A 12,585-nucleotide genomic window follows, 5' to 3' on the forward strand; every position below is an offset into this window, starting at 1 on the left:
CCCCCCGAACTTATTTTATATGTAATATTCTACCCCTTTTTGGCCTACGTGGCACTGTCTTGTGGGCCCAGCGCATGTTGACATTTTTTTCGAGGATAGTGCCACGTAGGCCGAAAAGGGTAGAATATTATAGATAAATTAAGTTCGAGGGGGTAATAGGACCTTACGTTAGGTGTGTCTCTGGGATTTCGGGAATATGCTGAGGGGGTACTTATGCATTTTCCCCAAAAAAAATATAAGGCTGATTTCTATCTAATTAAGCCTGGATCCATTGATTTCCTTCCGTGGACTACTAGTATGTCAGCAACTCTATTAGCCTCCCGCAGAACACGGCATTCCATCTGGAGTAGCACAATGACCTGCAATCAGAAGAAATATGTGAGAGTAACGAGTTATTACTATTTAACGAGTTTAATTAGTAGAACCTGTGAATCCAAGGCGTTGAAGGAGATATTTTAACTACTAAACAAAGTTCAAAAATTACCGATAATAGCTTCAACGGAATTGATTTACTGATGGTCTTCAAAGGAAATTTTAATTGTTCTAACGAATATATAAAAATTCACATGAAACACACGTGTAACCCAGAGACTAGTTAAGCTATATGCACCGATTGTATTTTACCATTTGTTAAAGATTACTAACAAATGCTATAATACAGAGGATTTTAATTTAAATTTAAAATCTTGAAGAGACACAAAACAAACAAGACATATATATATATGTATGCGTGATCGAGAACTTTACTCTCTAATCCCACAGGTGGGATCTGGGGAAGGTAGGATGAATGCTAACCCTTACTACCTTCTTTATGGGGTTATTTTTAATGTTTCCGAAGCAGACTTGCAAGAATAATATGACAACAAGAGACAAAGCAAATGAGGCCATGTCTGAAGCAATTTTTTCAGAAATGTCGAAAACTAATACAAGGCATGCAATGAACTCTTCTTCACTAAGCTTTATTCAGAGGCCTCCAGCTTGTTGTTTCTATACAACCATAATCCTCTTCTGCTTCTTCTATACCTTTAACCATCTCTACTTCAAAGTTGGATTGACAACTCACAACGAGACGACATTTCTGCTTAGCATAACTGGAACTTAAGAAAGCAAATGTGTTTGTCTGCAAGCACACCAGAAGATTTTCACAAGGAGAGCAAATTGGAGAAACAGAAAAATAATGACATGAATTTAGTTTACTTTAGTTGAACATAATAATGGGCTAAACAGGATTTTACCAATCCACCATGTCATGTCTCCATTTTGAAAGCACATAACATTTGTAAAAGTTCAACATACCTCAAGCATAGAATTCTACCTCAAGCTTGTCTTCTCCAGTCATTTCTTCAACATATTCCTTAATTTTGAAGATCGACTCTTCAAGCTGAGGGCTGAACCATACTTGGATAAACTTTAATGACGCAATATCTCCAAAACTGTCTGGGATGTTCATAAGCATATCACATATAGTTATATCTAGTTTCTCAAGCACGGGAAAGGATTTCTCTGCATCAACCTGCCATTCAGAAAATGACACATTAATCAATTTTAGAGATTTGAGATTCTTGAAGGTGACATCTTCCATGTTCCATTCTTTCCCCTTCTCGATGATTGCGTCTTTTAGACATAGTTTTTGAAGGTTGGGTAGTCTACCAATTCTTGACAATGAATCGGATGTCAGAGCGAGCCCTTTCAACATCAGCTTCTTCAAGCTCAAAGGGAAGCCATGTGTATATTCACTCAATGAATCCCTAGAAGCAGTTAAATGGAGTTGTTCAAGTTCGTTAAGGACATCCAATCTTGGAATACAAACCTTCTCTCCTGACGGATGTGGTAATTGGTTGATCCTGAATCTAACGGCTTCAAGATTAGGAAACCTTTTGAAAATATCCTTCGTCTCTTCTAAACCGGGAAGGTACAGACCACATAATGTTCTCAAATTTTCTAACCTTGACTCCTCGTCTAACACAGTTGGATCAAAGACAGCACAACACTTCATCCGCACATCTCGTAGCTTTGCAAGACTCCAAAAACAAGGCGATAGTATCATGCATGATCCCTCCAGGTTATCCACCACCAGAGTTTCTAGATTGCAGAGGTTTGAAAATGAAGAAGGGAGAGCTTTTGCCTTCGTCTGAATGATTAAGTACTTCAAATGAACGAGCATACCGATTTCATTCAGTAAAGAATCTGTCAATGTTATGCCCTTCAAATCCAAGCTTTTGAGAAGCCTCAAGTGTTTTAGGTGACTCCAGTCGGAAAAATGACTGTTAAACCCATCACACACCTTCAGAGAGAGGAGGTGTTTAACATAAGGATTCTTCTTTTTTGGATTAAACACCACAAAATTTCTATCAAAAAGAAAGAGACCTTTACTATAATGAATGGTAATTCCACGTGGAATCAGATTTGAAGAAGAAGACGGAGCGTTTGAACCTCCTATGAAGTCAAACAACTTTTCCTTTCTAGATTTTATATAACAAAAGTCATGCACAAGATCATGAATTTTGAAAATAGAATTATCGAAAGGTATTACCAAGCTACTCGAAATTAATACATCCACTACTTCTTCTGCATTTTTCATCTCAAGTCCTTGAGCAATCCATAAATCTTTCAACTCAGAGATCCTTATATCTTTGTCCTTTGGATAACTTGCAAGGTAAACCAAACACGGCTTTACGTGATCTGACAAATGGTCATAACTTAATTGTATAACCTTCACCACTTCCTCTTCATCATTAAAAATAAAGGAACTCAAATTATCGAGAACTTCAAGCCACAAAGCCTCTTTCTTTTCCTTCCTTGAAATGACTCCACCGATTAGATCAAGTACTAAAGGAAGCCCATCACACTTCCGAGATATCTTTTCTCCAACATCCTTTAGTTCATCAGGGCAACGCTCTTCTCCGAATACCCTTTTCTCTAATAACTCCCAACTTTCTTCTGGTCTTAGCAATTGAAGATAAAGAGGATCACTGTGGCATTTTCCACGCAAAGCAACTTCCTTTTTCCGACTTGTTAAAATCACTCTGCTTCCTTTCCGAAATTCAGGAAAAGGTCTCATTAGCTCATCGAATGTTGCAGTATCCCACATGTCATCCAAGACAATAAGGTACCGTTTTGGTAATAGTTGTTTCCGCAGCTTATCAGCAACGTCATCATCTATGTCATTCTCACTGACTCTTTCTTTCAAACCAATAACTTGATTGAAAATTTTCTGCAACAACTTTTTCTCATTACGTTCCTGGTCAACTGTGCACCAAGCACAAACGTCAAAATGATCAACAATGGACTTAGCATTATACACTCTGTAAGCCAAAGTAGTTTTTCCAATCCCTGGCATGCCGACTATGGAAATGACATCAATCTCAGCTGGTCCGCTGGTGAGCTTCCTAATTATCGACTCTATCTCCTCCTCAAAACCTACAAATATTTTACCAACTGTACTCGATGAGTTTCTTTCAACCGGCTTGTTGGGAGCGTTTGCAACAATAATACCGCTGCTCTTGGGGATCTTCTCTTGTACCTCTTTTTTGACAAGCTTGATCTTTTCTACGGTATCAGGAAGTATGAAGATAAGCTGTAATAGACCATGATCTCGGGCAAGAATTGAGTTAATGGCATGTTCCGCCTCATATGCCAAATCTAGAGCACGAGTCCAAAGATCTCTATGCAACTCTTGCTCACCATACCCAAAGAACGATCTTATGATTTCCAGGTCTTCTTTCACCTGCTTAATTTCTTCTTTTATCAAAGCAACTGAAGAAGCATTGGAATTGACCAAGTCTTTTAAGTTTGTGAGCAGAAGAGTCATGAAGAGCGATCCATCACTCATGGGGAAGCAGAGCCAATATGAGTCTGCACGGGATTTCAAGAAAACATTCTTCAGATCTTCCTTGAGGAGTTCAATATTTTCCAGCAAGTTTAGATTTGCATCACTTGCTTCATTCATATTCTCTTCTAAGTTGCAAACAAGAACGAATACCTCCTTGGTAAGTTTTCTAACACGTGCCAAGAGAACAAACAATTTGTCATGACGAATAACGTCCTTGGGCACATCAGTAAGAATAATCAATAGGAACTCTATCATGACATGAATGTTACACGTTGAAGCGCTAGGAGTACGAGCATTAATAACCATGTGCTCTTGTAGATTAATCAGAGATTCTCTAAGAATGTCCGGAGAGGCTTCTACGAGCTGCTTGATGAAACGTTCAACTACTTCCGACTTTGAACCTTTCAAATTTGTACAACATATGTGCATAACCTCCAGTTCAACAGGAATAACCTCCACAAGTAGATTAGCTAGCTTGGAGTGAACTAGGGAGCCATCTAATCCATAGAATTTGTCCACTTCCAAAAGAGTAAAACAACAGAAGTTTACTACTCTCAGAGCCATAAGTTGAAGATGAGGTAAGACATATTCGATTGTTTCATACTCAACGCAACCATTTACTTTCAACCTATGGAAATCTCTTAAATTGCCAATTACTTTCTGAAGAAGCTCATATTGAGTCATTGATGGGAAAATTGATTCAGAACAACACTGGCGTAGACGTTGGAGATACATGAGGATAGCATCTAAAAGTTCAACGAAACGATCCTCGGTCATGGTTGTTACACGACTTGGTTCAGCATATATATGTGAGCTAATATAACTTCTGATATTCTTCAAGAGGTCATAAAACTTTTTACTAACCAGCATGTCTACTCCACTTGGATGAAACAGTGACTGAACCAAATCATGAATCTCATTTGACATTTCGTCATTACAGCTTTCCAAAAAGAAAGAGTAATAAAGATGACAAAATGCGGACAAAAACGTCAGCTTTTCAATTTTTTGTTTCTGCTGAAAAGTTCGAACACGCCCCCTATTTAACCTCTCTATGAAATCTAGAAGATTGACAATGTCCTCGCCAAGTACAACGCGGGATGACACCTGCCAAAAGACCAAATGTTGTTTCAAATTATGTTAATACATAGATGGTGATAGTTTAGATAGAAAAAGGGAACGACTGATATAGTTGAGTTGTGAAACTCGCCAAAACGTGATAGCTCAGGCATGTTTTGATTGTTGACTCTAATTTATACTCTTACATTACAACAAGCAACTGTTACAAGTGCAGAGGACTTTCTCTTGCTTTTTATGTTCTCTCCAATAGAAATAATTATTTTTCACTATAATTGAAAAGTTGAAGTCTTTGGCCCTTCAAAAATATATATTTTAAATGTACATTTCTTTTGTTACTTATAATTTTATTTGTTTAATTTTATATTGGATAATAAATACATAGTGTAAAATAAGCAAATCATGTATAAGTATTGACATTGCTTAAAGTGCATTAAGCATGTTTTAGTCCTAAAATGCAAATATTCATTTACTTTGAAATTAAAAATGTTTTCCCCTTGTTATTACATAATTTTATTTTATATTGAAAAATTTTAGGATTTTTTTTTTACTTTTATGATACAATAAAACTAAATGAAGTATTTTCAACATTTTTCATCTAAAAAAAGACTAAAATATTTTCTCCATGTTGAATTCTTAAGTAGAGTACTATTTACTCATGAAAATATGGGTAAATATGGATAAACTAGTATTTTACCCAATCCATTTTTACCCATATCAAATATGGGCGGGTTGAATTAGTACATAGTTTAACTTATACCAGAAAGATTAAATCATCGATTCTTATAGGTTATAAAGATTATATTCACCATCTAAGTTACATAAAGCAACATACTTACAAGAATATATTAATTATGTGAATGAAAAAAATAATTATGCAACATACCAGTGATTTGTTATCTTCCCCTGTTGTTTGTCCTTCATTTTCTTTTCCTCTTTCCATTCTCACTAATCAAGCTAAAGTAGTTAAAAAAAAAAATTCCTTCCTTTCAACTTCTCAAGAGAAACAATTTACATCAAACTAAGAATGAAGGAAAATCAAAGGTGTAATTAGAATCTTTTCTTTTCCAGTTGAGAGTTGTAAAGGTGTTAAAGATAAGCCCACCAATAATGTCTCACTAGGTGGGGTTCCTATTTCGTCCTTTGTCTTTTAAGAATATATTTTTCAGAAAAGGCTCAAAAATACCCTTGTCATCAATTTTCGTCACATATATAACATCATAGTATATCCATCTTTAATTTTCATTCATATAACGATAAAAAATAATTATAATAAAATAAGAAATTTTTTTATTTTTTATTTTAAAAAGAATTGAAATAGGATAAACATTCACTAATTTTAAAAAATATGTGTTAAAAAAATATTTATTTATTTGGAAGGGCATTTTTGACCCATTAAATAACAATAAGGGCATTTATGAACGAAAATAATGAGGCAAAGGTATTTTTGGACCAAATTATAAACGGATGACATTTTTGTTCATTTCACATAATTTAAGGGCGTTTCACTTATGGAACTTGTTTCTCCTGCTTTCATTAGAAAAGTCATTTCCTTATTTTTATAAATTAAAACTCATTTTTATAAATACCTTTGCTACGGCCTACATGTTATGTTACACCAATAATTATAAACATATTTTATTTGATCATCGTATATATAAATTACCAATGAGTTGCTTGCTAATTTCTCTATTTCTCCTTCATTTTCTTTTCCTATTTCCATGTATGCAATTCTCAAAATCTGAACAATTAGTCTCTAATTAACACCACAAATGTCTAGAAAAATATTAATTTGTAAAGAAGAAAGTATTAACACCCAAATATTCTTCAATATTCCCTTATATAAATTATTATTTCTGAACATGATATCGCATAGCACTTTTTTTATTTTCAAATATTTGACCTTTTAATTTATAAATTACGTAAAAAAATATTATAATAAATTAATAATTAAAAAAATATATGAAAAAATTAAATTTTAAAAAAGCAACTCATTTAACTCTCGAAATTCGAATACAATCCTAGGGTGGAGGCAGTAGTACACATTATCATCTTAGTCTTTGTAAATTAATTATCATCTTCAAGTCTCTGTAATCAATTGTGGAAAATATAATATTTTACACTCCACTTGTTTTGAGATTACCTATAAAAAAAAATTCTTTTTTTTGGGTTTGTAAACTTCCCTGTTCCCTATCTGATTCCAATTGGATGTTCTTTTTGGGCGTGCTCGGTAGGGAAATAAAATATTATTCTAAAAATATTTGTGTATAAGACGTGAGAGTTGAGTGGTCGGTGTGTGGGGCTATGCGGGTGAGGGTGATGATGAGGTGTATTGAGAGTAGAAAAAGGGTATAATTTGTTTTTTTTTTAAAAAAAAAGTCATTAAGCTGTCTCAACTCATCTTCCTTTTAAAAGGTGTCTAGATAATCATTTTGTATTAGTGTGTAATGACTTTCCAAGCAATTATAGGAGTATCTCGTGTCTTTTTCCCTTGATTAAATAAATATAAGATGATAATGTGTAACTTTTGACCATGAGACTAAAAAGAAAATATTAAAAAATTACTAGTCTAAAGTAGTCCTGTGAATTGTCTTTTTATATTGTCTAATTATTTCTTCTTTCTAGTAGTACCAATAATACTCCAATTCTCAATTCCTTTAAGCACTTCTCATACACAATGAAATATATCAATTTTTTACAATATGATTGGTCAATTTTTTTATATAGAAAAATGAGTTTTTTATTTATAAAAATAAGGAAAATGAATTTTTTAGTAAAAGCAGGAGAAACAAATTTTACAAGTGACATTTTAAAGCACTACTTATTTTGAAACAGAGGGAGTAACACCTCACTGCTCAGACCAAATAGGAATCATAAAATTGCATATTTTGACTTTTAAATGGGCTAGTCTTTAACTGTTGTCTTTTAACAATCAAATTTATACCTAACAAGATATAAGTTTTTTAGCAACTGAAATTATATCTCGATATAATTTATAAAATATTATTATACGAAAATATAAATTAATCCTCCTCGAAAAAAATTATTCAAAAGTGCAAATGACTAAATAGGAACCCCACCTAGTGAGACATTATTAGTGGGCTTATCTTAATAACTTTACAACTCTCTACTGAAAAGAAAAACATTATTAGTCATGTCTAGAGGTGACAGATGAACGGTTTGGACAAAATTTGGATGGCTCAGAATGGATTGAATCAATGGGTCGTTGCTCAATCATGTCCTAAGTTTATTTGGATTATAATGAGCTGAGTCAAGATGGGCTAAATAATGATTTGTAGCCCCTCTTCTTCTTCTTTTTTTGAAATATCAATAAATATTATAAACCAAATATTCCCAAACCAATCAAATATTGTGTGCACTAAGGGTGTACATGGCCGGGTTGGTTCGGGTTTTTCAAATATCAAACCAAACTATTTGTGTGGGGTTTTTGAGTTTATAAACCAAACCAAACCAATAAAACTTGGGTTTGTCAACCTCGGGGTTTTTTTGGATTTTTTTGGGTTTTTCTGGTAAAGTATTCATACAAACATATAATTTGCTTGTACTTTAAATATTTCTTTAGTCCTACCAAAATACAACTATGTAAGGTGTTTCTTAAGAAAATAACACAAAATATGATATGATTAATGACACTAAATATCCAACAAAAAAATAATAATGAAATCGCGTAAAACAAATATTACAAATTATTAAGTCATAAAGAAAATGATCATAATTTAAGAGTACTAAATCATGCTAAAATAAGTTTAATAAGTATTAGTTACATGACTAAATATTAAAGGAAAATAAAGTTAGATTATGTATTTTAATTGCCTAAACCTATGTAAAACTAAAGAACAAATATTCAATATTATTGTCATTCTTAGTGTTGAATTGATGTTCTTTTTGCATTAGTATTAATTTGATTTTGATTTAAGCTTTATTATAATTACCAACATTTATGGACTATAATCTTTATTGGACCATTAAGAATTCTAACTTTCAAACATGAAATAATATATTAAAAGATAAAAACTATGAAAAAGTATAAGAAATATTTAAAAATTATATCAAAGTAAATATTTTTACATATAAAATAAAATTTTAAAATTATATATATAATGTCAGGTTGGTTTTTTTTAGTTGAAACCAAACCAACCCAAATATAGTCGGGTTTTTTTTTCCAATACCAAACCAAGTCAAACCGAACCACTAGTTGGGTTTTTTTTCGGTTTGACTCGATTTGCGGTTTGGTTCGGTTTTGTACACCCCTTGTGTGCACAAATTCAATTAGGGAATCAATTTGCATTTCTATTTTCTACTAAGCAAGTTGAATTCAAAGCCTAGCTAGTCACTTCACCGTCATATTGGGTAAAGTTCAGTTACTTTAATGTGACAATCAATAATTTTTTGACTTTACTATCAATGAACATACCAAAGAAAGGAAGACAAAACAAATACTATAGGAAGCATTACGAAACATTCAAGAAAAAGAATCCGTAACAACAACAACATAACGTTATAAACCTTTATATGTAAAATAAAAACTACAGTACATACTAGTCCTGAATCATTAATTATAAGTTGTAATTGAAACTTTGTGATACTAATTGAATTTCATTCATTCCCAAGTTGTCATTCTCAAAATACCCCTTCTACTAAACAACTAAACATTCCAACTTTGAGAATGCACATATAGACACCTCAACTCGTAATATACTGTGGCTCGTGGACATCCAACATTGACATAACACACTCAACCATAGAAGTACACCTCAACCATAATAAATTAATAATTTTAAAATGGAAGAATTAGGTTAAAAAAAAGTAACTCATTTAACTCTCGAAATCCGAATACTATCACAGGATGGAGGCAGTAGTATGCATTATCATCTTAGTCTTTGTAAATTAATTGTCATCTTCAAGTCTCTGTAATCAATTGTGGAAAATATAATATTTTACACTTCACTTGTTTTGAGATTACCTATAAAAAAATTCTTTCTTTTTTTTTTTGGTTTGTAAACTTCCCTATTTGATTCCAATTGGATGTTCTTTTTGGGCGTGCTCGGTAGGCAAAGAAAATATTATTCTACAAATATTTGTGTATAAGATGTGAGAGTTGAGTGGTGCGTGTGTGGGGCTACGCGGATGAGGATGATGATGAGGTGTATTGAAAGTAGAAAAAGGGTATAATTTGTTTTTTTTTTCTAAAAAAAAAAAAGGCATTAAGCTTTCTCAACTCATCCTCCTGATGCTTATTGCACGACACATAAATTTTAAAAAGTGTCTATATAATTATTTTGTATTAGTGTGTAAATGACTTTTCATGCAATTATAGGGGTATCTTGTGTCTTTTTCCCTTGATTAAACAATATAAGATGATATGTGTAACTTTTGACCATGAGACTAAGAAGAAAATATAAAAAAATGACTAGTCTAAAGTAGTCCTGTGAATTGTCTAATTATTTCTTCTTTCTAGTAGTACCAATAATACTCCAATTCTCAATTCCTTTAAGCACTTCTCCTACACATTTTTTTTCGAAATATATCAATTTTTATAATATGATTGGTCAATTTTTTTATTTAGAAAAATGAGTTTTTTATTTATAAAAATAAGGAAAATGACTTTTCTAATACAAGCAAGAGAAACAAGTTTCACAAGTGACATTCTAAAACACCATTTATTTTGAAATAGAGGGAGTAACACCTCAGTGCTCAGACCGAATATATAGGAATCGTAAAATTGCATGTTTTGACTTTTAAATGGGCTAGTCTTTAACTTTTGTCTTTTAAAAATCAAATTTATACCTAACAAGATATAAGTTTTTTAGCAACTGAAATCATATCTCGACATAATTTATAAAATATTATGATACGAAAATATAGACTTATCCTACTCAAAAAATATTATTCAAAAAGTGCAAATGACTAAATAGGAACCCACCTAGTGAGACATTATTAGTGGGCTTATTTTAATAACTTTACAACTCTCTACTGGAAAAGAAAAGATTCTAATTACACCATTAATTTTCCTTCGTTCTTAGTTTGATGGAAGGAAATTTTTTTTTTACTACTTTGGCTTGATTAGTGAGAATGGAAAGAGGAAAAGAAAATGAAGGACAAACAAATAGGGAAGATAACAAATCATTGGTATGTTGAATATAATATTTAATTCTTTTTTTCATTTACATAATTAATTATTAGATAGTACAAACCCGTGCAAGCACGGGCCCAACTCTGTGCTATCGTAACTAAAAAAACATATATATATATATATATATATATATATATATATATATATATATATATATCATTAGCATTTGCACAAAAACACAGATAGGAGTACTTCGAACAATGTTGAGCAATTTTTAATCAACAAGAGTTATGCCTATATAAATTATTTACATTAATAGAGGTCAAACATGCCAGGCACGTTCCAAGAACTAATAACTTATAAGAATCGATGATTTAATCTTTGTTTATATACACAAAATCATCTGCTATAGTTGAATTTATAAGAACACACGAGTTAGATTGATCTTGTAAATTAAAAAAATCACAAAAATAGCATGTATATAACGAAAATCCTTTTTTTTTCTTTCTTTGTCAAACAAGTTTTATTTGTGTGCTTTTATATTAAGCACAATTACCTATGGATCAATGACAACTATGGGGTGCTTAATGTATGGACAAAATTTAATGTCACAAATAACATTAAATCTCCCTACCGGGAAAATTAGTTTGAAAATCGCGATATATACGACACTCGCTCTTCTCGTCTCTCCAACTATAATGGCTATTGAAGATAAATTACCTTTACGAAAGAGTAAATTTATCGTGAGCTACTTCATCAGAACATTTTTGGTCATCAACACAGTCATTGTGGCGTTAACTGTTCATTTTTTGGATATGTCATGACATTTACGAACGTGCTTTTGAGTGTTACCATGTCGATATTGTTACCATGCCTATGCTATCTCAAGATCAAGAAACCTTTATATTTGGAAGTTATGTTTATTGGTATGATTTTAGTTTTTGGAACTTACACTTCTTTGGATAACATTATTAGTAATGAAACAGATAAAAGTACTGCTATGAGAACTCAAAGAGCAGTTCTTTAATAAAATATCATGTTACTCTAGATGTAATCAAAGCAAGATAAACAAAATAAACAATCATCCAAGTCAATACAACAACAACAACAAGTCAACAACATATTCAATATAGTCCCATGAAGTAGGATCTGGAGAGGGTAGAGCGTATGCAAACCTTACCCTTACCTCAAAGGTACATAAACTGTTTCTGATAGATCTTCGGCTCAAAAAAACTAATCTTAAGCATGCAATCCCAAAAAGGAAGAAACGAAGATACAAGAAACAACAGAAAATAACAAAAATAGCAGATAGTAACAAAACAAAATCTACAACAAAACAATATACTAATCGAGGTACAAGAAACATACCAATGAGTTGCTTGCTAATTTCTCCATTTCTCCTTCATTTTCTTTTCCTATTTCCATGCATGCAATTCTCAAAATCTGAACAATTACTCTACTATTAGTCCCTGATTAACACCAAAAATGTCTAGAAAATATTACTATGTAAAGAAGAAAGTATTAACACCCAAATATTCTTCAATAATCATACTTTGAAGTTGACAAAATGGGACAAAAGCAGTTG

At 32.1% G+C, this 12,585-nt stretch overlaps 1 pseudogene across 1 annotated transcript in view; it reads right to left on the reverse strand.

The window, feature by feature from the left end:
• LOC125851715 (putative late blight resistance protein homolog R1A-3) overlaps window positions 1-5,995 on the reverse strand; it is a 27,660-nt pseudogene extending 21,665 nt beyond the window's left edge. Inside the window, exons 1-2 of the transcript XR_007444928.1 lie at window positions 5,793-5,995; window positions 4,265-4,936 (exon numbers count right to left, since the gene is read on the reverse strand). The product of XR_007444928.1 is annotated as a putative late blight resistance protein homolog R1A-3 (transcript). The remainder of the gene's footprint in view (window positions 1-4,264; window positions 4,937-5,792) is intronic.
• Window positions 5,996-12,585: the final 6,590 nt, after the last annotated feature.

The sequence above is a fragment of the Solanum stenotomum genome, unplaced genomic scaffold (genome assembly GCF_019186545.1).
Source record: "Solanum stenotomum isolate F172 unplaced genomic scaffold, ASM1918654v1 scaffold28916, whole genome shotgun sequence".
Classification (NCBI taxonomy): domain Eukaryota; kingdom Viridiplantae; phylum Streptophyta; class Magnoliopsida; order Solanales; family Solanaceae; genus Solanum; species Solanum stenotomum.